Here is a 23,986-nt window from a genome sequence, read left to right as displayed (position 1 = left end):
AGTGGCCATAGGTGTGTGGGTTCATTTTTGGATCTTCAATCCTGTTCCATTGATCCTCCTGCCTGTCACTGTACCAATACCATGCAGTTTTTAACACTATTGCTCTGTAGTATTGCTTGAGGTCAGGGATACTGATTCCCCCAGATTTTCTTTTGTTGCTAAGAATAGTTTTAGCTATCCTGGGTTTTTTGTTGTTCCAGATGAATTTGATAATTGCTCTTTCTAACTCTGTGAAGAATTGAGTTGGGATTTTGATGGGTATTGCATTGAATCTGTATAGTACTTTAGGCAAAATGGCCATTTTAACTATATTGATTCTACCGATCCATGAGCATGGGAGGTTTTCCCATTTTTTGAGGTCTTCTTCCATTTCCTTCTTCAGAGTCTTGAAGTTCTTGTCATACAGATCTTTCACATGTTTGGTAAGAGTCACCCCAAGATACTTTATACTGTTTGTGGCTATTGTGAAGGGGGTCATTTCCCTAATTTCTTTCTCAGCCTGCTTATCCTTTGAGTATAGGAAGGCCACTGATTTGCTTGAGTTGATTTTATAACCTGCCACTTTGCTGAAGTTGTTTATCAGCTGTAGGAGCTCTCTAGTGGAGTTCTTTGGGTCACTTAGGTAGACGATCATGTCGTCTGCAAATAATGATAGTTTGACTTCTTCCTTTCCAATTTGTATCCCTTTGACCTCCTTATGTTGTCGAATTGCCCGAGCTAGTACCTCAAGTACAATATTGAAAAGATAAGGAGAAAGGGGGCAGCCTTGTCTGGTCCCTGATTTCAGTGGGATTGCTTCAAGTTTCTCTCCATTTAGTTTGATGCTGGCTACCGGTTTGCTGTATATTGCTTTTACTATGTTTAGGTATGGGCCTTGAATTCCTGTTCTCTCCAAGACTTTAAGCATGAAGGGATGCTGAATTTTGTCAAATGCTTTTTCAGCATCCAATGAAATGACCATGTGGTTTTGTTCTTTGAGTTTGTTTATGTAGTGGATTGTATTGATGGATTTCCGTATATTGAACCAACCCTGCATTCCCGGGATAAAGCCTACTTGATCATGGTGGATGATCGTTTTGATGTGTTCTTGGATTCGGTTGGCAAGAATTTTATTGAGTATTTTTGCATCGATGTTCATAAGGGAAATTGGTCTGAAGTTCTCTTTCTTTGTTGGATCTTTGTGTGGCTTTGGTGTCAGCGTAATTGTGGCTTCGTAGAAGGAATTGGGTAGTGTTCCTTCTGTTTCTATTTTGTGGAATAGTTTGAAGAGTATTGGTGTTAACTCTTCTTTGAAGGTCTGGTAGAATTCTGCACTGAAGCCATCTGGTCCTGTGCTTTTTTTGGTTGGAAGACTTTCTATGACTCCTTCTATTTCTTTAGGCATTATGGGACTGTTTAGATGGTCTAGTTGGTCCTGATTTAATTTTGGTATTTGGTATCTGTCAAGGAAATTGTCCATTTCCTCCAGATTCTCCAGTTGTGTTGAGTATAGGCTCTTGTAGTAGGATCTGATGATTTTTTGGATTTCCTCAGTTTCCGTTGTTATATCTCCCTTTTCATTTCTAAGTTTGTTAATTTGGATACTTTCTCTGTGCCCTTTGGTCATTCTGGCTAAGGGTTTATCTATCTTGTTGATTTTCTCAAAGAACCAGCTCCTGGTATTGTTGATTTTTTGTATGGTTCTCTTTGTTTCTACTTGATTGATTTCGGCCCTGAGTTTGATGATTTCCTGCCTTCTACTCCTCCTGGGCGAAATAGCTTCTTTTTGTTCTAAGGCTTTCAGGTGTGTCATTAAGCTGGTAATGTATGCTCTCTCCATTTTCTTTTTGGAGGCACTCAGGGCTATGAGTTTTAGAGGATCCCCTCTTAAGGCAAGGTACACTACTAGAGGATGTCTGTTCCCTCCATGTTCTCCCTTGACCCTTAGTGCAGCTAATGGAGTTTGGGGCCGCCAGTTCAGCAATGGACTACTTAGGACTGGCATTATTGATTTATAGCTAGAAACCTTACGCACCCCCAGTGAATTCGGAGGAGAATGTAACAGTCTTGGTGGGCCTGGATGAGCAGCATGGTAAGAGAAACTGGTTTCTGTTAAGACCCACGAAAGAGTGCTCCCTTTCTGCAGCCCCTCCACATGGAAGCTCCAACATTCTCCATGAAAATATCCTCTTGCTAAGAAGCAAGCGGCCATAATCTGCATGACCCGAGATCATTTCCTCGTGTGGCTCACTTATTTAACACATTAAAGCCACTCATAAGCCCAGGGTTATTAGAAGTCAACTATACTGCTGCAAACAAAACGTCCACACAGCACAATACAGAGCTCCTGCAAGCTGCCAAGGAGAAAATGCCTCGTGGCCTCTAGATATTAATTAATAATGAAAGCTACAATCCCAGGCTGTACCCAAGACTATGAAATCCCTTCAGATTCGAGACCTTTTCTTTTAAAGTTTCTCAGATCATGCACCAATAACAGACTTTGGAAGAATCAATAAATTGCACACATACCCCTTCTGTACTCGAATATAGAATCTAGAAATCAGGCAGATGGAGAATAAATTATTTTTATTGCTGGGCTACAGTGATAACTGACTGGTAAAGTGCTTGCCCCACAAAGATGAGGACCTGAGTTTTACTCTACAGCAGCCCAACACACACACACACACACACACACACACACAGGCATACACACATATATACACACACATACATACACACAAATACACACACAGGCATACACACATATACACACACACATACATACACATAAACACACACACACACACACACACACACACACCAGGACCTAAGACTTCAAGTGCTTGAGCCTCTGGGCAGCATTTCTCATTCCAGTCAGTAGGGAATAGTAACACACCTCATGTAAATAGAAGGAATACTCTTTCTTAACAGTCTCACCCTGTGCGCACCAAGCACAGAACCTCAGGAACCCCTTTACCTCAGTCACCTGCTTGGACAGAGCTCAGCCCACATGTCATGAGCCATTGGTCTAGCTATGGAGCCTTACTATTGGCCCAGGTGATGGACTGGGCCAAAGGATACGGCAAAGGACCTTCCTTCCCATGCAGAGACTCTAGGAGGACAGGAACAAGGGGACCCAGCTGGTCTGTACATAGCTGAATTTCTGCAAGGTACATGATTCTGTAACACTTCCTTCCATCCCCACTTCTGAAACATCTCAGCACCACTCTGGGACACTGTGAGTCAGCTCCTCCCTCCTCTATTCCTACCTCTTCCCCTATCCAGGCTAAGAGCAGTATGGTGCCCCCAAGTATGGCCTTCCTCCACTACAGCTCACTACAACTTCTTGGCTGCTGTTATGGTGTTAGGTCAGGCCCTCATCCTCTGCCACAGGTAACAACCAATACAACTCTCCAGTCCTCAGTTGCCCTGTCCCTAAACAAACTTGCTTTGAACCACTACCTTCTACACCCTTTTATGCCATATTCCCCAAGGAACCCAAGAATCTCACATTTCTAGCATCAGATCTGTGTATACCGACATAAAAACAATTGACTTAAACTTTTTGGCCTCCAACTAAAGACAACACAGTGCATCAAAGGCCAGGCAATTTTAAAAACAGACCTTTCTGAATTGGAAAATGCATGTCTTGGCTGCCAGGAGGCCAAGGAAGAAATGAAAGCCAAAGGAGCATCCTGGATTGCTTAAGGAAAATACAGCTAAAATCACATTTGCACAGCAATTAACCTCACCTCAGAGGCCTGCCCTATGGCCAGGTCTTAGGCAAACTTCCCTTGCCACATTCCAGCAAGATGTGTGGGAGAATAAATTACCTGGGAAAGGAGTCCAATAAAAACAGTTGGAGTCTGTTGAAAAAAACACTCAGGTCAGTCAATATTGGACCTGAATTTCAAGAACAGCTTACTGATCACATCTGATGCTATTCCACTTCTTTCTCATGTCCACCACATCTGAGAACTGTCCTGTAGACATTACCTGTGTGTCCCCAAATGCAGAGGAATTCAGTTCTGTCATTAAAGGGAGCCAGGACAGGGACAGAGGCAAAGGGCAAAGCATTCTGACATCTGCCTCTCTCTGCAGCAAAGACTTGAGAATCTTTAAGGGCAGCATTCAGGGTAAAATAAGCCTTGTGAGGGCCGGAGAAAACTCTGGGTCTGAGTGTACCTGCAGTAGCACTCTGGGACTGTAAACCAGAACAAACTGCTGCCTTAATGATGGCAACTTTGCTTAACCTTGAACCACAGCATTGTGATGACAGGTCTTTGAGATTCCACAGCTGTGCACGGGGTTAATCCTCAGGCAAGCCAGCTCCCAGAATCCCATGGAGTCTCAGAACAGGTTCCTGAAGTACAAGAATAACAGTGCCACACCACCTGGGATTCCAAGTCCTTACTCTGGTAAGACCCACTGATTCCAAATCCACATTTTAACAAGACCCCTGGAGATTAACTCACTCCTAACTCCCAGGGCTGTGACAGAGAGATGGGGAAGGAAAAGAGCAGAGAGAAGATAAAAACAAAAGCCACACACAGAGAGCTTCGGGAAGTGCAAGCAGGGCAGGCAGAGCAGGCCTGGTGAGGTCATGAAACTCATTCTGAGGAGAGGTCACATCTGAATAATCTCCATCTTTGATTCAAAGAATTCCCACTTCTTTGTGTGAATTTTATATGCTAGGATTTCTAGACCATGACCAAAATATTCTTCTGAGCTCCAGGAAAGCATTTCCAAATAGAAGCCAATGAAGAACTAGCCAATCTGAGAATACTGAAGAGTTGAACAAACTAGAGATCATATTCCGACCTTAGGAGGCTGCTCTGGCCACCTTCTCGTCAGCACCTCGGGCTACTCACCCAGATTCTCCACTGTCTGCCTCCAGGTGTCCCATCCCTGATTCCTTTCCAGCTGAGCTGAGGACCACACCGAGCACCGTCAAAGTACAACATTTAATCCTAATTAATAATAAACGAACTTGGCTAGGAACATGTTTCTCAATAAGAGCAGAGCACTCTTTGAAAAAGCTCCTGACAGTTACCCTGTGTGAGCCTAGGGGTGGTGAGCAGTTTTAGGGAAGCCGACCCACATGCTTTTTTTTTTTTTTTTTTTGATCTCCTCTATCTAAAGCAACCCTGATATCCTCTTGTGACATAAACCAAGGGAGCCTTTGTTCCCTGTCATTCTGGGTAACGATTCTGAGTAGCCCTGCGGACAAACTGGGCCTCCAGTTTGTGAAGTCAAGATGCACAGTCAATTCTAGGAAGAGCTTGAGGGAGGGTCCCACAGAAGAAAAGCTTGACATTGGTGATCCTCGTGTGTGCTTTGCCCGACCCAACCATCTTACAGAGGAGCACATCGTGTCTCAGAGTGGAGAGGAGCCACCACAGCCCAGTGCCACAAAGAAGTAAATGAGAAAACAAAATTATATGTGACGGTTTATTTTATTCCTTGGAATCGTGTTTCCTTATTTTTTTTTCATAAGAAAATATATGTATTTGTATTGGCTTGAATGAGAATGGCCCCCATAGGTTCCTACATTTGAAAGCTTGGTCCCTAGTTGGTGGAACTGTTTTGAGAATTAGGAGGTGTGGTCTTGCTGGAGGAGGAGGTGTGTCACTGAAGGTGGATGTGAGCCAGGCCCAGACCCCCCACCACACCCTCTTCTCTGTCCGCTTTCCTGCCTGCCTCCCACTTGTGAGCTCTCAGCTACTGCTCCAGCGCCATGCCTGCCTGCCTGCTCCCTTGCTCCCTGCGATGATGATCAAGGACTCACTCTCCTAAATATAAGCAAGCTCCCAATTAAACGCTTTCCTTTATAAGCTGCCTTGTTATGTATCTCTTCACAACAAGAGAAAACTAAATAAGACAGTCTCATGGGGCCTGGGGAGACAGCTTAGTAGATAAAGAGCGCATGCTGGAAAGCAGGGGCCCTGAGTTAGAATCTCAGCATCCCTGCAAAAATATAGGCATGGCTACACGTGCTTTAGCTCCATCACAGGACCAGGGAGAAAGGCATACCTCAAGAGCCAGCATAACCATAGGAACATGCTTCTGGATGATTAAGAGATACTGTCTTAAGAAAATAAGGTAGGGGGTAGATAAAGGAAGACTCAACATTCTACTCTGGTTTCCTCAGGCACGCACGGCCACACACTCACATGCACGCACATGTGCACCCTGCACACAACACACACTTGCACAAGCGAAAGGAACATATGTGTTACTTTAAAGATGCGATGCTAAATATTCCTGGGAAAACGCACAGGCATTTGCTCCAGAAACCTTAGAAGTGAGCGCTCTTCCATCTCCATTATCCTTCCGCATTGAGGAAATCATTTAACCTTTCTAAGCTCCACTGTCCTCAATTTATAGTTTCTATTTTAATAACTGCTGCCTTCTCAAGTTCACAGATGTTTTGTGAGGCTCAAATAAGATAATGAGTAGTTAGTCCTACAATTCAAAATAACTAAGGACAAAAAAAAAATTGACAGCCTGCTTTCATAAAGCCTGCTCATGACCTCAGTGCTTCTGAGAGCTGGCCTGCTTGCTGTATAAAGGGAGAGCTGTCATCATGGAGCTGAGAGACCAGGGCCTTTGGAGCCAGGCACCTTGAAATGAACCCAATTGTAGTCATTGTCCTTGGTTTGAGTTTAGGCAAATCACTTCATCATTCCTAGCGCCGGTTTCTTTGTCTCTAACATAAAGATTATATTCATGAAGAGCGAGGGAGCAAGTAAGGATAAATGCACAGGCCTTGCCTGGCCCTTAGGAGGCTGTGATGGCTTGTATATGCTCAGCCTAGGGAGTGGCACTATTAGAAGGTGTGGCCCTGTTGGAATAGGTGTGTCACTGTGATTGTGGGCTTCAAGACTCATCCTAGCTGCCTGGAAGCCAGGCTTCTCCTAGCAGCCTTCAGAAGAAGATGTAGAACTCTCAGCTGCTCCTACACCATGTCTGCCTGGATGTGACCATGTTCCCACCTTGATGGTAATGGACTGAACCTCTGAATCTGTAAGCCAGCACCAATTAAATGTTGTCCTTTATAAGACTTGCCTTGGTCATGGTGTCTGTTTATAGGAATAAACAGACTTTGTTAACCTAGACAAAGACCTTCCTGCTAGTGCAATCATAAAGTAAGAGTGAAACCATCTATTTTCCTATTGAAAGAATATGTGACTTAGATGTGCCTTACATCTGGAATTCAGCTGAATTTTCTCCATTATACACTCACTGAGCTGGGTGTGGTGATGCCTCACAGATCTCTGTGAGTTCAAGGCCAGCCTGGTCTACAGACAGAATTCTAGGGCTACGTGAAGAAACCCTGTCTCAAAAACCACTCACTGGTCAGGAGAAGGCAGAGGGCCTCCTGCTGCCTCTGCCTGGATGGTCAGCTATAAGATCAAGAACCATGCCCAGTAGCTTTTGAGATGTCTGCCTATGTTATGAGAGCATGTTTGCTTGACCCTTAGGACTTACAAAGTAGAGAAACCCAGGAGGATGCAAGCTATTCATAGACATCTTGCTGCTTCACTGTCTACATAGCATAGGTGGGAAAGAGGCTTAGATTATAGTGCTTGCCAATAGGCACGAGAGGCCAAAGAGATTTTATAAACACCAAAATATTAGTGATGATTACAATGAACAAAGCTTCAAATAGTGACAGAACACAGCCCTCAAGAGAAGGCTGGCATTAGCGGTCAGTATAAGGGACGGAGGCATGGCAGATGTGGTTTAAGGGGAAGAAGACAGGTACCTGCCCACTCTGTTGTAATGGGAATATCAGCCCTTCACTGTGCAGCCTGGGAAGCATGAGTCACCAAGCAGACATGCCAAGGCTGAAAGGGTGATGTATCACCTCGTGAAGAACTGACTAAGAAGAGCATTTGGGATTTTCCAGGGAGGACTTGGGGATTGGCACGGTGGTAGCAGCTGACACCTGGGGTGGTAGAGACAAAGGAGAATGCTCAGAAGCCTACCTGTGGGCCCTGGGATGTGAACTCCTAAAGCTCACAGCTAGTCAGATTCCAGACACAGATTGAACTTGGTTATTGCTATGGCTTAGATCAGAAAGAGTTCGTCAAACTCACACATTGAAGGCATGGTCCCCAACTGATATCACTATTAAGAGGTGATTGTATAAGGGCACTAATGTCAAAGAATGATTGATTTGTTGATGAATTTATAGCTGAATAGGCTACCAGAAAGTGAGGCATAACTAGAAGTCGGTAGGTCACTAGATGCATGACTGAAGGGGGCATCTTGTCCCTGGAAACCCCCATTCTTCTCTTTTCCACTTTCTTGGGCTACTAGGCCCTTCTGCTGTAATGTTTCTGGCTTGCTACAGACCAAAAATTAATGGAATCAGTCGACCTGAACTGAAACCAGGAACCTAAATAAACATGTACTTTAAGTTGATTTGTTTGGACATTTCATCCTAGGAGTAAAAAGTATGTTACACAATTATTAAATTTCCTCAAAGATGGGGGAACAGTCATTCTTTGAAGCCTTCTCTTCTTATTCTCCCCTACAAGAAGTCTCATTTATAATTTGAATTGCATACACTCAAGCAAAGTACACTGCAAAAGTAAGCCAGGTTTATTGCTGTTATTATGACTAATGGAACTCCAAAGACCCCTTACAACGAACAAAGGACAAAACATTTTTAGAGGCATGAAGAACTTGGAAATCCATCCTAATGAATAAAATGTCATTTACCATCTTGGCTTTTTTTTCTGATCTTTAGAGGTTTCATAATCTTTCCTGGCATTTCAGTAAAGCCAAGGAACCATACTCTTTTTAAAGCTAATTGCCTGGAAAAAAATTCCTCCTCTCTCCAGTGCAGAATAAAAGTGGCTGGCTGTCTAGCAATGACAGAGCCCTAAATATGAGCCACCGCAGACAGGATGGGGACTAATTTGAATCCACCACCACTTCTACTTTGATTTTCAGATGAAAGCTCCTAAACCCAAGGTCACAGCATTTACTGGTATCTTATCTCTGTATGGGTTCCATGTCTGTCATGTATACTAATGGTTACCCAATAACAATCTTCTTCTAGTCCTATAGAGCTAGATTTTCTAAGATGGCTGGAGCTGGGAAACCATTGTTCTCTGTCTTTGAGGAGACAGAAGAGTAACAGATAATGAATGAGAGTTGTCTGTCAGTTGGACACAACCCAGGTCTCCTCTTTGGGAAGTATTGATAACTAAAAAATAAGAAGACCTAAACCTAGCTTCAGTTTTCTTGATCATGGGTACCACCATCTGTCTCCAAGAAAATGGAGTGGAGTGTTGTTTGGTTTAGCTTGGTTTTTAAACTGACTGCATGGTGAATAAAAAGTAACATGAGCTAATAATGTCAAGAAAAGAGGAGTGAATTCAAAGCAAGGGCAGATCGAAGATGTGTGGGCTATTTAAGCAGAATACTAAAACTCTATGTAAGGTCCACAGAGAGCAGGGGCAGCATAGAGTCAGTCAGAAAGCACACATCCTTGGCTTGTGAAACACATAAGAATCATGGCCCCTGGTCAAAACTTGTGTTTGAAACAAGCATCTCAGCATGGAGACCTTTGCTATGGCAAACCCTTCTGCCCATGTATGCCACTGCCCCAACCCACTGTGCTCACTCACTCTACCCATCCCTTCAAAGCATACTACATATCACTTCAACCAGGAAACCCGGCTTCTTCCTTACCATCCCTCCGGTCTCCTCACGCTGATTTTTGTTACACCACTACAAGGCCCACCTTGGTAGTGATGATCCATCTGCTTATCTTTCTTCTGCATCACACTATGAACTCCTGGAGGACATGGAGTTTGCCCATATTTATTATGTATCCCAGTGTCTGTTACACTTAGCATGGCCACGTGTAAGGGAAGAAGAGAGCGAGGGAAGGACGCTTCAGCGGTCTAGGTGCTCAGCCCTTACACAGATGTCTCCACTGAACTTACACAATGATTTTGCAAGTGAAACATGCGGTAAACATCCCTCCCCCCTCCAGGTCAAGGGCAGAAAGTCAGCAGAGTGTCAGTCAAGTCTCTCTCCCTCAGCTAGGGAGACAGGCCGTGAACAGCTTGCAAGCATTCCTTGCCTTCAGTGCTGGGGGGATTTGGCCATGGGGCTCTTAACGAGATCAAGCTGAATCGCACAGTTTCATCCTGTCAAAATGCATTGGAAATCTTTCTTGGGTGATTTATCATGGAAATACACATGGCACGGGGAAGGGGAAGGGGAAGGCAGGGGGATTAGAGGAAGCACAGAAAGCCACTCAGCCTGCAGTGCTCTGCTGGCACCATGCCCACGGCGGCCACTGCAGCTGATGGACAAGCCTAGGCTGACACTAGACAGATGGGCTCCTGTGAGAAGGCCACCTCCCGAAAATAAATAATCAAGGCCACTTCAAGAAAAGTGTTAACACGCAGCAGCCACAGCCAATAAATCCTGGACAAGTAGGTTCCAGTGAGGGGAATGGATTCATTCCAGCCACCACCATTACTTCCCAGCCAGATCAGCTAAAACATGGAGTAGCTCAGATCTGTACCACCTCCCCCCACCCCAAGTCAATAGCAAACCAGCACTAATTTAAAGTAACAGCGTCCACAGTTACCTGAAGCTGCAGCAACAGAGAGAATTGTATAAAACATAAACAACCAGGAATTTGAAACTATCACACTGAACCTTCCCACACCTGTATGTATTCCCTGCCTTTCTCTCAGCTGTGAGAGGCCAATCCTTAATGTTGTGGTGTATAGGCGCCACTGTAGCAAAGGGACTTCTTGTTAAAAGTCGCAGTAACAAATGTGGGCTCAAACACAAAGCAGCTGCCATTTGTCAATGCTGTTCTGTAAAAAGGTGCCAGCTTGCACTGCGGGGCCCTTGAGGGCAGAGACACCTCGTTCTAAGGCTGAGAGCCTGTTCTTGCTAGGCAGCATACTGAAAACAAAGATTAAGAGGCAAACTGCTCTGCTTCCAGACCCCTGCAATCTGTGGGGGACATAGAGAGAGCCACAAAGGAAAGGCCTGAAGAAAAGATGGTGGTGCATGTGTGTTGTACATGTTGTACATGTGTGTTGTACTTTGAAAGAAGCAAGCTTACTGTGTCCTAGGGCAGAGCATCTCTGGCTAAGGAAAGGATTCTGAGAAGACATGTGTCTGACTGTAGGTCTATATATGCAATAATCATCCAATAGATCTCTCCTTAGAACTATACAGTGTAAATGGTGTGTGTGTGTGTGTGTGTGTGTGTGTTCTGTATGTGTAGACATGGAGGAAAGAAGGAAAGAGGGAGGGACAGAGGGAAGGAAGGAAGGAAGGAAGAAAGGAAGGAAGGAAGGAAGGAAGGAAGGAAGGAAGGAAGGAAGGAAGGAAGGAAGGAAGGAAGGAAAGAAAGAAGGAAAGAAGGAAAGAAGGAAAGGAGAGAGTTGATGAGGGAGGATGGATGTCTCTCCAGAACTCATTGGTAGTAAAGGATGATCTTGACCTTAGCCCTCCTGCCTCCATCCCTGAGGGCTAAGGTCACAAGCATGCAGCAGCACACCCAGGTTATGTGGCTCTGAGGATGGAACCAAGACTTCATAGATGCCAGGCAAGGACTGTACCATCTGAGCTATATCCTCAGTCCACGGTGCCTATAGTTTTGAAAGTTACTTTTTAATAATAATTCTTAAAAGACAAAGAAAGTAAATACTGTTTCAAACCACAAATCTTATAGAGCTACAGTGTATTGCAGTTAGATTTCTGGGTTTGAGATCAAATGAGAAAATAAAGGAAATCATACTAAGAACTATTAAAAACCAAAACCCACTGACAGCAGAAATCATTGTCGCTGAGCTCACTGGACTGCAGTCACAAACACCCTGAACTGGGCAACTTAGAACTGTGCTTATCCTCCCAATATTCTGGGAACCACAAGTCAGAAACTGAGTCAGCAGCTTTGGTTCCTATTCCGCAGGTTCTAGAAGGAATCTGTCCTGGGCCTGGGCCTGGCTTCTGCCAATATCAGTGGTCCTGGGTATCTCCTGGCCAGTCTCTGTTTCTGGCTCCCTAGGTTCTCTCACAATGTGAGCCTTTGTGTTCAATTTCCCTCATCTCATAAGAACACCAAACCTTGCCTCATTCCTTAACCTGAACCCTGACTAAGGAACAGCATTAACAGTGATGGGGGCTATGAATTTAGCAGCAAACAAAAGTATCTTTTCTGGGTTTTTAGCTGAACAACAACAGGGGTGCCCACAGTTGTACACACCAAAGTGTGTGTGTGCATGTGTTCAGGAGTGTTGTGTCTGCATGTCACACATCCGAAATTGCTCCTTTACTGATGCTCTGTTTGCTCTCTCTGCAGAATCTTGGCCTCCTGGAACCGTGGGATTTCTGAAAAAACACATCCCTTGCTTATTACACTGTGATAGCTAAGAGGTGAATGGAGCACTGATAGTAATATATAATTTGTTTTTTTAATAAATGGCAGATGTGATAGAGCAATCATGTCTTACGAGGGAAAGACTAATTAGAGCAGGGACAAACATAGCATGGACCCAGTTTTAAGTTTTCATAACAGCAGATGTCACTGACACATCTGGGTGTTTGTTTAGCATTTGTCCCCCTGGTTCGGAACTGTGCCTTGAATAATGACAGATGAGGAAACTATGATTGGAACTAAAGTCATCCCAAAGTTTGATGTACAGCCAATCACCTCCCACTTGGCAAGGGCTCTAAGTAACTGCAGCAGTGAGGAGTCTGGCAGATTTTGCCCTTGAGGTTAAAATATTAAACAGAATGAAAACTAATCTCACTTCAGTGAAGTGTGGTAGGCACTTCAACATTGAATGTTTGAGCGACAACCTTGCACAGCATCTCCTTTTAAAATGATTTTATTAGAGTAATTAAACATGTAGAAAACGATGGCATCTTTCTGCTGTTGTACAAGAGCTCTTTCCTAGTCTCTCTTCATCTCTGGAGCTAAATAAATCTCTACATAGCCGTCGCTGCTATATACGTCACGCGTTAGCTCTATATATAGATCTGTAGATAGAATATTCACTGTGAACACAGGTCACGCTATATTCACAGGGAGGGGTATTTAAAAAAAAAACCTGTAAATTCTTTTAATAGTTCACACAGATAGCCATGGAAGTAAAAAGTCAGACGTACCCTTTAGGTCCCGTGGCTGCACATTTATTTCCTTAACCACTCAGCAAATCTTTACTGCGTATTCATGTCATACATACATACACACACACACACACACACACACACACACACAGAGGGAGAGAGAGAGACAGAGACAGAGACAGAGAGACAGAGACAGAGACACACACAGAGAAAGAGGGGCAGGGAGGCGGGGAGGGAGGGAGAGAGAGATCCACTAATGTGAGTTTAACACCAACAGCAAAAGAGAAAGGGTCTCTGTAGCATACCCTGCTGCTTCCAGCCATGCAGCAGATGACTCCCTTAATGCCAGCAGTATCCAGAAAAAGATGAAATATACCACATCCTTGCTCGGTTCCCACTATGACCCTTCATTCCCTTCATAAATCACCATTGCTCTATTTCTCCACTATCATTTTGTCACGCCTCATTCACCTTCCATATCTGCTTTAAGCCAGAAGCGGCCCTATACAGTGACGCTAAGGGAAATGGGAGGACAAGGGCCCACCAAGACCGAAAACCATCCAAAAGGGAGCATGAATGACATCAGTCCTTTCCAGGGATTCTTAACCCTGAAGCCCATCAACTTTCAAAGTATTTGTAAGAGAATTGTATCATTTCAATAGAAAAAAATCACATCTTTATTTTCAAATTAAAATTGCTTAGTATGTGAAATGTAAACAAGTAATGGCTGAAGTTAGAGCAATCTCTGCCATTGCCTACAGAATAAATCATAGATATTTTGTGCCACATCAAAGTGCTGCAGACACCTTCAAATCATGCCTATGCTCATTGGGACTGTTTTGCAATTGTGGGAGTTATCATGCAAATCACTAAACCGTATAATTTTAAAATCATACATAGTGATACATCACACATTTGATTTTTATTATTTTTATAATTAGACTTCAATATACAATTATAATTCATAATACCATATATCTTCCATGAACTCAATATATTCCAAAATGTTACAACTGCTTCACAAGGTTTCAGAGAGACCAGACAGTAGCATTACTGACAGAATGAGCTAGAGAAAAAGATGACTTCCAGTAAACAGAGCCTGTAGAGAAACCCCATCTCTGCTGCAGCTAAGGTGGGAAAATTAAAGCACTACTCTTGGTGCCAGCTGTCACTGAGGAATTTATAACTTGGGGCTGGAGAGATGGCTCAGCAGTTCAGAGCTCTTACTGTTCTTTCAGAGTTCAGTTCCCAGGAACCAAGCAGGGCAGCGCACAGCCCCTTGTAACTCCAGCTCCTGGGGTATCTGAAGACGTTCACCCACATGGGCAACAGCATCTTGTATACAAACCCATATAAAGGTACACATGAAAAAAAGAAAAAGGAAAAGAATTTATGACCTACAGTCATAGGTCTATTCCCTTAATGATTAATGAGTACAAAAAAAAAAAAAAAAAAAAAAAAACCTTAATGGGAGAAACAAGCCAAATGTGGCCTCTCTCACAATGCTCTGAAGTGAATGGTGCAAAGAACAAACACATCTTGTTTTTCTCTGCATGGAAGCATCCAAAACTCTCCCCGAAGATTTCTAACACATTACTTTTAAGTAATGAGCTCAAAATAAGCATTATTAAACAAATAGTATATCACAAACAAGAGTTAAAATAATAAATAAAAGTATTTTAATAATGGGCCCCCAAGACATTAAATACTTGTATTATCTGATTCAGAATCATAATAATTACAAAATATTTAAGGAAATTAAACAATGGGTTTAAAGGCTAGCAAGAGTTGGGCTACTAAAAATTAATAATTCATAATGAAGGAAACAAAACTTTTGGATATTTAAAGAAATACAACTTAGAAGCTAGGGGAATAGCTGCAGGTAACTGCTTGCTGCAGAAGCAGGAGGATCTGAGTTACACCACCAGTACTCACCCAGGCATAGCCACATTCAGCTGTGACACTAGCAAAGGAAGATGGAGAGAGGTGGATCATGGGAGCTCACAGACCTAGCCACTCAGTTAGCTCCAGGCTTAGTGAGGAAACATACCTCCAAAAATGAGGTGGAGTGTGATAGAGGAACACGTATGACATTGGCTTCTGTCCTCCAAATGCATGTGCACACACAAAAACATGTACATGTGCATATAGCACATACACATGCACACACATACACACACAAATACAATTTAAAATTTATATTATTGTAACTGGAATATAGATACAAACTAGACTCAATCTCTAAAGTTTGATTTTTTAAAATCTAATTAGACATGGATGAAAAGATAATTATGATATTAGGAAATATTTCTAAATAATGCATGAGTCAAAGATGAAACAGTTATGGAAATTAAAATACACTTAAATTAAGTAATATATCATGAAACTTGGGAATGTCAAAGTAATTATTTGAGGAAATCTATTATTTTGTTATGTTCAACAGAGAAGAAAAGGAACAAAAATTTAAGCTTAATATTTGGAAAAAATTAAAGCTGTACTTTTTTATGTTTTTCTTATTGAATATTTTCTTTATTTACATTTTAAATGTTATCCCCTACCAGAAATCCCCTATCCCATCCTCCCTCCCCGTGCTTCTATGAGGGTTTTCCTACACCCACCCTATACTCACCTCTCTGCCCTCGATTCCCCTACACTGGGGCACCCATCAAGCCTTCATAGGACCAAGGACCTCTCCTCCCATTGATGCTGACAAGGCATCCTCTGCTACAGATGCAGCTGGAGCCATGTGTACTCCTTGGTTGATGGCTTAGTCCCTTGGAGCTCTGGGATGGGTGGTCTGGTTGGTTGATATTGTTGTTCTTCCTTTGAGGTTGCAAACCCTTCAGCTCCTTCAGTCCTTTCTCTAACTCCTCCATTGGGAACTCCGTGCTCAATCCAATGGTTGGCTAGGAGCATCCACCTCTGTATTTGTAAGGCTCTGGCAAGGCCTCTCAGGAGACAGCCATATCAGGCTCCTTTCAGCAAGCATTTCTTGGCATCCACAATAATGTCAGGGTTTGATAACTATATATGGGATGAATCCCCAGGTGGGACAGTCTCTGGATGGCCTTTCCTTCAGTCTCTGCTCTATACTTTATCTCCATATTTGCTCCTGTAAGTATTTTGTTCCCCTTCTCAGAAGAACTGAAGTACCCACACTTTGGTCTTCCTTCTTATTGAACTTCATGTGGTCTGTGAATTGTATCTTGGGTATTTCGGGCTTCTGCACCAATAACCACATATCAGTGAGTGCATACCATGTGTGTTCTGTTGTGATTTGGTTAGCTCACTCAGGATGATATTTTCTAGTTCCATCTATTTGCCTAAGAATTTCTTGAATTCATCATTTGTAATAGCTGAGTCGTACTCCATTGTGTAAATATACCATATTTTCTGTATCCTCTGTTGAAGGACATCTGGGTTCTTTCCAGCTTCTGACTATTATAAATAAGGCAGCTATGAACATAGTGGAGCATGTGTCCTATTACATGTTGGAGCATTTTCTGGGTATATGCCTAGGAGTAGTATAGCTGAGTCCTCAGGTAGAACTATGTCCAATTTTCTGAGGAGTCACCAAACTGATTTCCAGAGTGGTTGTACCAGATTGCATTCCCACCAGCAATGTAGGAGTGTTCCTCTTTCTCTACATCCTTGTCAGCATCTGCTGTCACCCGAGTTTTTGATTTTAGCCATTCTGACTGGTATGAGGTGGAATTACAGGGTTGTTTTGATTTGAATTTCCTTGATAAATAAGGATGTCGAACACTTCTATAGGTGCTTCTTGACCATTCAATATTCCTCAGCTAAAAATTCTTTCTTTAGCTCTGTACCCCATTTGTAATAGGGTTATTTCATTCTCTGGAGTCTAATTTCTTGAGTTCTTTGTATATATGGGAAATAAGCCCACTATCTGATGTAGAATTGGTAAAGATCTTTTCCCAATCTGTTGGTGACCATTTTCTCCTACTGTCAGTGTCCTTTGCCTTACAGAAGCTTTGCAATTTTATTAGGTCCCATTTGTCAATGCTTGATCTTAGAGTATAAGCCATTGGTGTTCTGTTCAGGAAAATTTCCCCCGTGCCCATGTGTTCAAAGCTCCCCACTTTCTCCTCTATTACTTTTAGTGTATCTGGTTTTATGTGGAGGTCCTTGATCCACTTGGACTTGAGCTATGTGCAAGGAGATAAGAATGGGTCAATTTGCATTTCTCTACATGCTGACTGCCAGTTGAACCAGCACCATTTGTTGAAAATGCTGTCTTTTTTCCACTGGATGGTATTAGCTCCTTTGTCAAATATCAAGTGACCATGGGTGTATGGGTTCATGTCTGGGTCTTCAGTTATATTCCATTGATCTTCCTGCCTGTCTCTGTATCAATATCATACAATTTTTATCACTATTGCTCTGTAATACAGTTTGATATCAGGAATGGTGATTCCCCCAGAAGTTCTTTTATTGTTGAGAATAGTTTTCACTATCCTGGGTGTTTTGTTATTCCAGATATCTGTAAATTGTTCTTTCTAACTCTAAGAATTAATTTCAAATTTTGATGGGGATTGCATTGAATCTGCAGACTGCTTTTGGCAAGGTGGCACTTTTTAGTATATTAATCCTACAAATCCATGAGGATGGAAGCAAATACATCCAAAAGGAGTAGATAGCGGGAAATAACCAAACTCAGGGCTGAAATCAACCAAGTAGAAATAAAAAGAACTATACAAAGAATCAACAAAACCAGGAGCTGGTTCTTTGAGAAAATTAACAACATAGATAAACCCTTAGACAGAATAACAAGAGGGCTCAGAGACAGTATCCAAATTAACTAAATCAGAAATGAAAAGGGAGAAATAACAACAGAAATTGAGGAAATTCAAAAAGTCATCGGATTTTACTACAAAAGCCTGTACTCGACACAAATGGACAAATCTGGATGAAATGGACAATTTTCTAGACATATACCAAAAAACAAAGTTAAATCATACAGATCTGAGTCCAGACTCTGAAGTTAAATACTTAGAAACAATTAAAACCATGCAGTTTTTCTAGATGAGACTTTCCCCCACACCCTCATATTGCAAGCATGGTTCCCCACAACCTTAGCATTTGCAGGCAGAAGCAGGCAGAGCCCACTAGCCAATCCAGCTGCAACAGAGTGCACTGAATTCATTAAGTCTTGTCTAACTTATGGCACACAGATAAGTTAACGTGTACACACACACACACACACACACACACATACACCCTGCAGCCTTACCTCTTCCTTAGTTCTTCTGCTCCTCCACCCCACCCTGACCCTGCCACCCTGCTCCTGCTCTGACTGCTGGCAAACAGCAACCCATATTATGATATGTTTGGGATTGTTTTTAAAGATTTGTCTTAATTTGACTCCCAAAAGCCAAGCTTCCAGGTGAAGAATTGCCATGACATTGGGGGGCGGGGGAGAGAACAGACATGTAAGAATATGGGGACACTCTCCTGACTATATCTTGGGTAACAGAGATGAAATCTAGATTTTAAAAGGTGTTATATCAGGAATAGTGGAGGGGAATGTGTGCTAGCTGTGGAGAGGTTTTGAAGTACCCAATCATTGAGCTAGTCAAGGCATATCAAAATTAGCTGGTGTGTGTGTGTGTGTGTGTGTGTGTGTGTCTTTCATTTGAGAATCCAGAGAGTTCTGTCAGATGGTTAGGGACTCAATCATCCAATGGGAGGGAGCTCAAAGAGGATTAACTAACTCACCGCTACAACAATATGATGACCAACAGCCTTCAAAATGATCCTGTAAGGACATAAACAGTCACATTGAAAATATTTACACTAGAATCTTCTGCTAGCCCCTGCAACCTTGGGTCCATATGCCTGGTGGGGGATGGCAGTCCTTAATATACTGTAATATACATCTCCACACATCCCATACATATTCACTGAGCATTTCAGTCTGATAGGAGACAGGAGGCGGGTCTTCACAGAGCCCTGCAGCAATCTCATTGTGTAGTCCCTCTCCCCCAGTAGTATCAGTCCGTGGTAAGAGCCAAGCACTGATTAGACATACTCCAGAAGTGCTTAGCTACTCATTCTCTTAGCTTACTGAATGCTATAGCCATTCAGCATGGACTCCAGTACTAATGCCTTTAATATCAAATGGGAATGATACTGAGTTAAATACTTCCTGTGTTAAGAATAGTTTGCTGTTCAAAGTGGTTTGATGTGCATGAGAAAAAATTGGTAGAATGTTGTTTATACATTTTTAACAACATATTCTATTTTCTCTTATCCTTTGACTTTCAAATGGATGTTAATATAGTTAAAAGTAAGGGCACGTTAAGAAAGTATTATTTGGATGACATGACTTGTGTTATATGATGGTAAAACACTAACAGGTATTTGTCTTTCCTTGCTGTGTTTTTTTCTAGAATAATTTATAGCAAGCTGAGCTCATCTGAACGTGAATACAGAGGCCACTTCTGTGGGAAATATGATGTTATTGACCTATGATCAAAATCAGTGGTTAAGCCTAGTGTGTTGGTACATGCATTCTGGAGACTGAGGGAGGAAGATCACGAGTTTAAAGACAGCCTAGGGTATACAGTGGGCATCTGACTAGAAAAAGAATAATTGATGATGAGGCGTACTTGCTCTAACCATATGCTTTTCAATGGTGTTTTACACTTTTATATGCTTTCTTTTATTACCAAAGGTACATAAAGCTGAGGCCTCACTCAAACAAGGCCCCAGTTGACTCCAGGCTCAAAAATGGCAAATTGGGAACCTAAGCAATAAGTGGGAAATATTGCCAGTAAATTACAGTCACAGTGTAGATGATACTGGTTGAGTGCCATAGTCAAAGGTCAGGCTGGGAGCTCAGAAAACAAGTACATCCTGAGAAAGAAACAAATTGAAGATGGGAAGAGCCAGGAATGAAACTGGGGCATAAAGCCCTAAAGTTTTTTTTATCTATTCACAGAGCTGTGATTCTATGGCTTAAAAGTTTGGACTCTGGTCTTAAAGCATCCTAGCAGCTACTAGATCCTCTACACATTTTTAAAGGATCAACTAAGAGTTGAAATTTGTCAGAAAAATCTAAATGACTATTTGTAAAAGAATGAAAAATGAGCCCAGAAACTGAGTAATGTTAACCATGGTAAACAGTGGGGTTTCACTGAAGGGCAACCTTGGGTTTCATCAGCACTGTGATCCAAACACCCATGGACTAGCTACAAGCACCAGGGCTAATGACAAAGTTAAAATGAAATAAGTGAGCTAGTCAAGTCTACGGGCAGCAAACACTCAGTCTGAAATAGGTTAGGAGGAGAAATGTATATTGAGATACCTGTCTCATAGAATCCACACCAGATTTAATGACCACTCAAGTCAGTGACACATGTACCTCCAATTCCTCTCCCCCCCCCCTCGTCTGCTTCATCCCTCTGCTTCATGTGTGGATAGACATGAAAGATGAAGTTCAGCTGCAACCCAGAACTGTTCATTTTTAACCTCTTATCTTTTCAAACCAACTAGTCTCTGATCCCAGTTAAACTCGATAGAGAAAGTAGGAACTTTCTGAATTGGGTTATCATGGTTCCAAGCTTGGATCCGTCAGTTGAGGCTAGAATGGAGGATTGCTTTGATAGAACATGGGTCTGCAAGAAACACAGAGTTGAGAGTTGCAGTTCCCAGAAGAAAGAGACACTAACATGTGGCAGTAAGTGTCCATGACACAAAGTAAAATGGTTTCATGTCATACTCTATAAATGGGGCTTGCTCTGCTCTCTCTGTTCTCCCAGCAGACCCAATGCCTAGGCTTGTCCCTAGTCCCTAGCTCTGCAGCATAACACCAGCTGCAACCCTCTTCCCTTTCTTTTCATGTCTCCTGTGATCCTACAGTCTATTCTGTCCTGTTCTCCCTTCCCCCACTCATACCTGTATCCCAGCTTCAACACCATCATTTCGTATGAACATAGCACCCACGTGAATCAGGAAAACAGAAAACACACAGCCTAAACACACTCTAAAAATCCAGAGAAGGAACTGAAACCAAGGAACAAACATTTACCCAACAAAGGCAAATCCAGAAATCAGCACCTAGACCAATTGTCACTCCAAATCCAGATGCCTAGATGTCAGCTTGAGAACACAATAACAGTCAGGACAATATGTCTTCGCTAGAGACCAGCCAACCTAGCCATATGAGGCCTTGAATATTCTAATATAACTGAACCAAAAAGGAGGGAGGGAGGGAGGGAAGGAGGGAGGGGGGGAGGGAGAGAAAGAGGGAGGGAGGGAGAAAGAGAGAGAGAGAGAGAGAGAGAGAGAGAGAGAGAGAAGAGAGAGAGAGCTTAAAACCACCTATATGAAAATTATAGAGGCCCTAAAAGAAGAAATGAATAAACTCCTTAAAGGAAGCCAAAGAAAAACAAACAGTTGAGGTAAATGAATAAAACTGTCCAGATCCTGAATGTGGAAATAGAAGCAATAAGGAAAACACAAACTAATAGAATTCTGGGAAAAAAATTTAAGAATTTAATCAGGAACTACAGAGACAAGCTTTACCAACAGCATATAAGATGGAGAAGAGAATCTCAGGCATTGAAGATGAAAAATGGATACATAAGGTTAAAAAAAAATTAAATCTACAAATTCCTGACACAAAACATTAAGGAGGGCTGGAGAGGTTGCTCAGTGGTTAAGAGCACTGACTGCTCTTCTGAATGTCCTGAGTTCAAATCCCAGCAACTCACAACCATCCGTAAGGAGATGTGGCTCACAACCATCCGTAAGGAGATCTGATGCCCTCTTCTGAAGTGTATGAAGACAGTTACGGTGTACTGATATATAATAAATAAATAAATAAATAAATAAATAAATAAATCTTTTTTTAAAATTAAGGAAATCTAGGACACTGTGAAAAAAAACCTAATAATAATAGAAATAGATGAAGGAGAAGAATACCAGCTCAAAGACCCAGATACTATTTTCAACAATATCATAGAAGAAATTTTTCCTAACCAAAAGAATGAGATGTCTATAAAGGTACAAAAAGTACACATAGCACCAAAGAGACCAGAAAGTAAGGTCCCTCTGCCACATAATAATCAAAACACTAAATATACCAAACAAATGAAGAATATTAAAAGATCCAGGGGGATAGGCCAAATAACACATACATACAAAAGGAAACCTATTAGAATTACATGCCACTTCTCAATGGAGACTCTAAAATCCAGGAGGTATTAGACAAATGTGCTACAGACTCTAAGAAACCACAGATGCCAGACTAGACTATTATGCCCAGCAAAACTTTCAATTACCATAGATGGAGAAAATAAGATATTCCATAACAGAATCAAAAATAAGCAATATCTATCTACAAATCCAACTTATAGAAGGTGCTAGAAGTAAATTACCAACCTAAAGAGGCTAACTACACCCATGAAAATACATGAAATAAGTAATCTCACACCAGCAAAAACAAAATAAAAGAAACACACACAAGCACATACACACACATACACATACACACATGCCACCACCACCACCACCACCATCATCAACAACAACAACAATAACAAAATAACAGGAATCAACAGTCATTGGTCATTGATATCTTTCAATATCAATGTATCAATACATCCCACCACACTACCCCTAAAAGAAACAAACTAACAGATGGAATATGAAAACAGGATGGATCCTTCAGCTGCATTCATTAAACACATCTCAACATCAAGGATAGACGTTACCTCAGGATAAATGGTTTAAAACGATATTCTAAGTAAATGAGGCCAAGCTGGTGTAGTCACGTTAATATCTAAGAAATAGGTTTGAATTAGTCTAGAATAGAATAGTCCTAGAATTGAAAGAAACTGAATACACAACATATTCAAATTTATGGGAAACAGTGAAAGCAGGGCTAAAAGTAAAATTTATAGCACTAAGTGCCTATATAAAACACTGGAGAGATCTCCTATTAGCAACTTAACAGCATACCTGAACGCTCTAGAACAAAAAGAAGTAATTATACCCAAAAGGAGTAAATGGCAAGAAATAGTAAAACTGAGGGCTGAAATCAATAAAATTTAAACAAAGAGAACAATACAAAGAGTCAATGAAACAAAGAGTTGATCTTTTGAGAAAATCAACAAGATAGACAAGTCTTTATCCAAACTAACTAAAATAATTATCCAAATTAACTAAATCAGAAATGAAAAGGAGATCATATAAACAGACACACAGGATATCCAAAGAACCATAAGGATATACTTTAAAAATATGTATTCCAGCCAACTATTGAACTGATTACAGGGTCCCCAATGGAGGAGTTAGAGAAAGGACTGAAGGAGATGAAGGGGTTTGCAACCCCATAGGAAGATCAACAATATCAACCAACCAGAGCTACCAGGGTCTAAACCACCAACCAAAGAGTACACATAGAGGGACCCACGACTCCAGATGCAAATGTAGCAGAGGATGGCCCTGTCAGGCATCAATGGAAGAAGAGGCCCTTGGTCCCATGAAGGTTCGATGCCCCAGTATAGGGGAATGTGAGGGCAGGGAAGTGGCAGTGGGTGGGTGGGTGGGCGCACATCTTCATAGAAGCAGGAGGAAGGAGATGGGAAAGTGAGTTTCTGGGGGGAGGAATCAGGAAAGTGGATAGCATTTGAAATGTAAAAAAATAAAATATCCAATAAAAAAGAACATGAGACAGTTACATAAAGAAAATTAAATATGTATTTTACCAAATTGCAAAATCTAAAAGAAATGGATAATTTTCTCAATAGATACCACTTACCAAAGTTAAATCAAGATCAGATAAACCATTTAAATATACTTATAACCCCTAGTGAAACAGAAGTATCATTAAAGTTCTCCCAATCACAAAAAG

The sequence above is a fragment of the Apodemus sylvaticus genome, chromosome 7 (genome assembly GCF_947179515.1).
Source record: "Apodemus sylvaticus chromosome 7, mApoSyl1.1, whole genome shotgun sequence".
Taxonomy (NCBI): Eukaryota; Metazoa; Chordata; class Mammalia; order Rodentia; family Muridae; genus Apodemus; species Apodemus sylvaticus.
Note: the sequence above shows the minus strand (reverse complement) of the source record.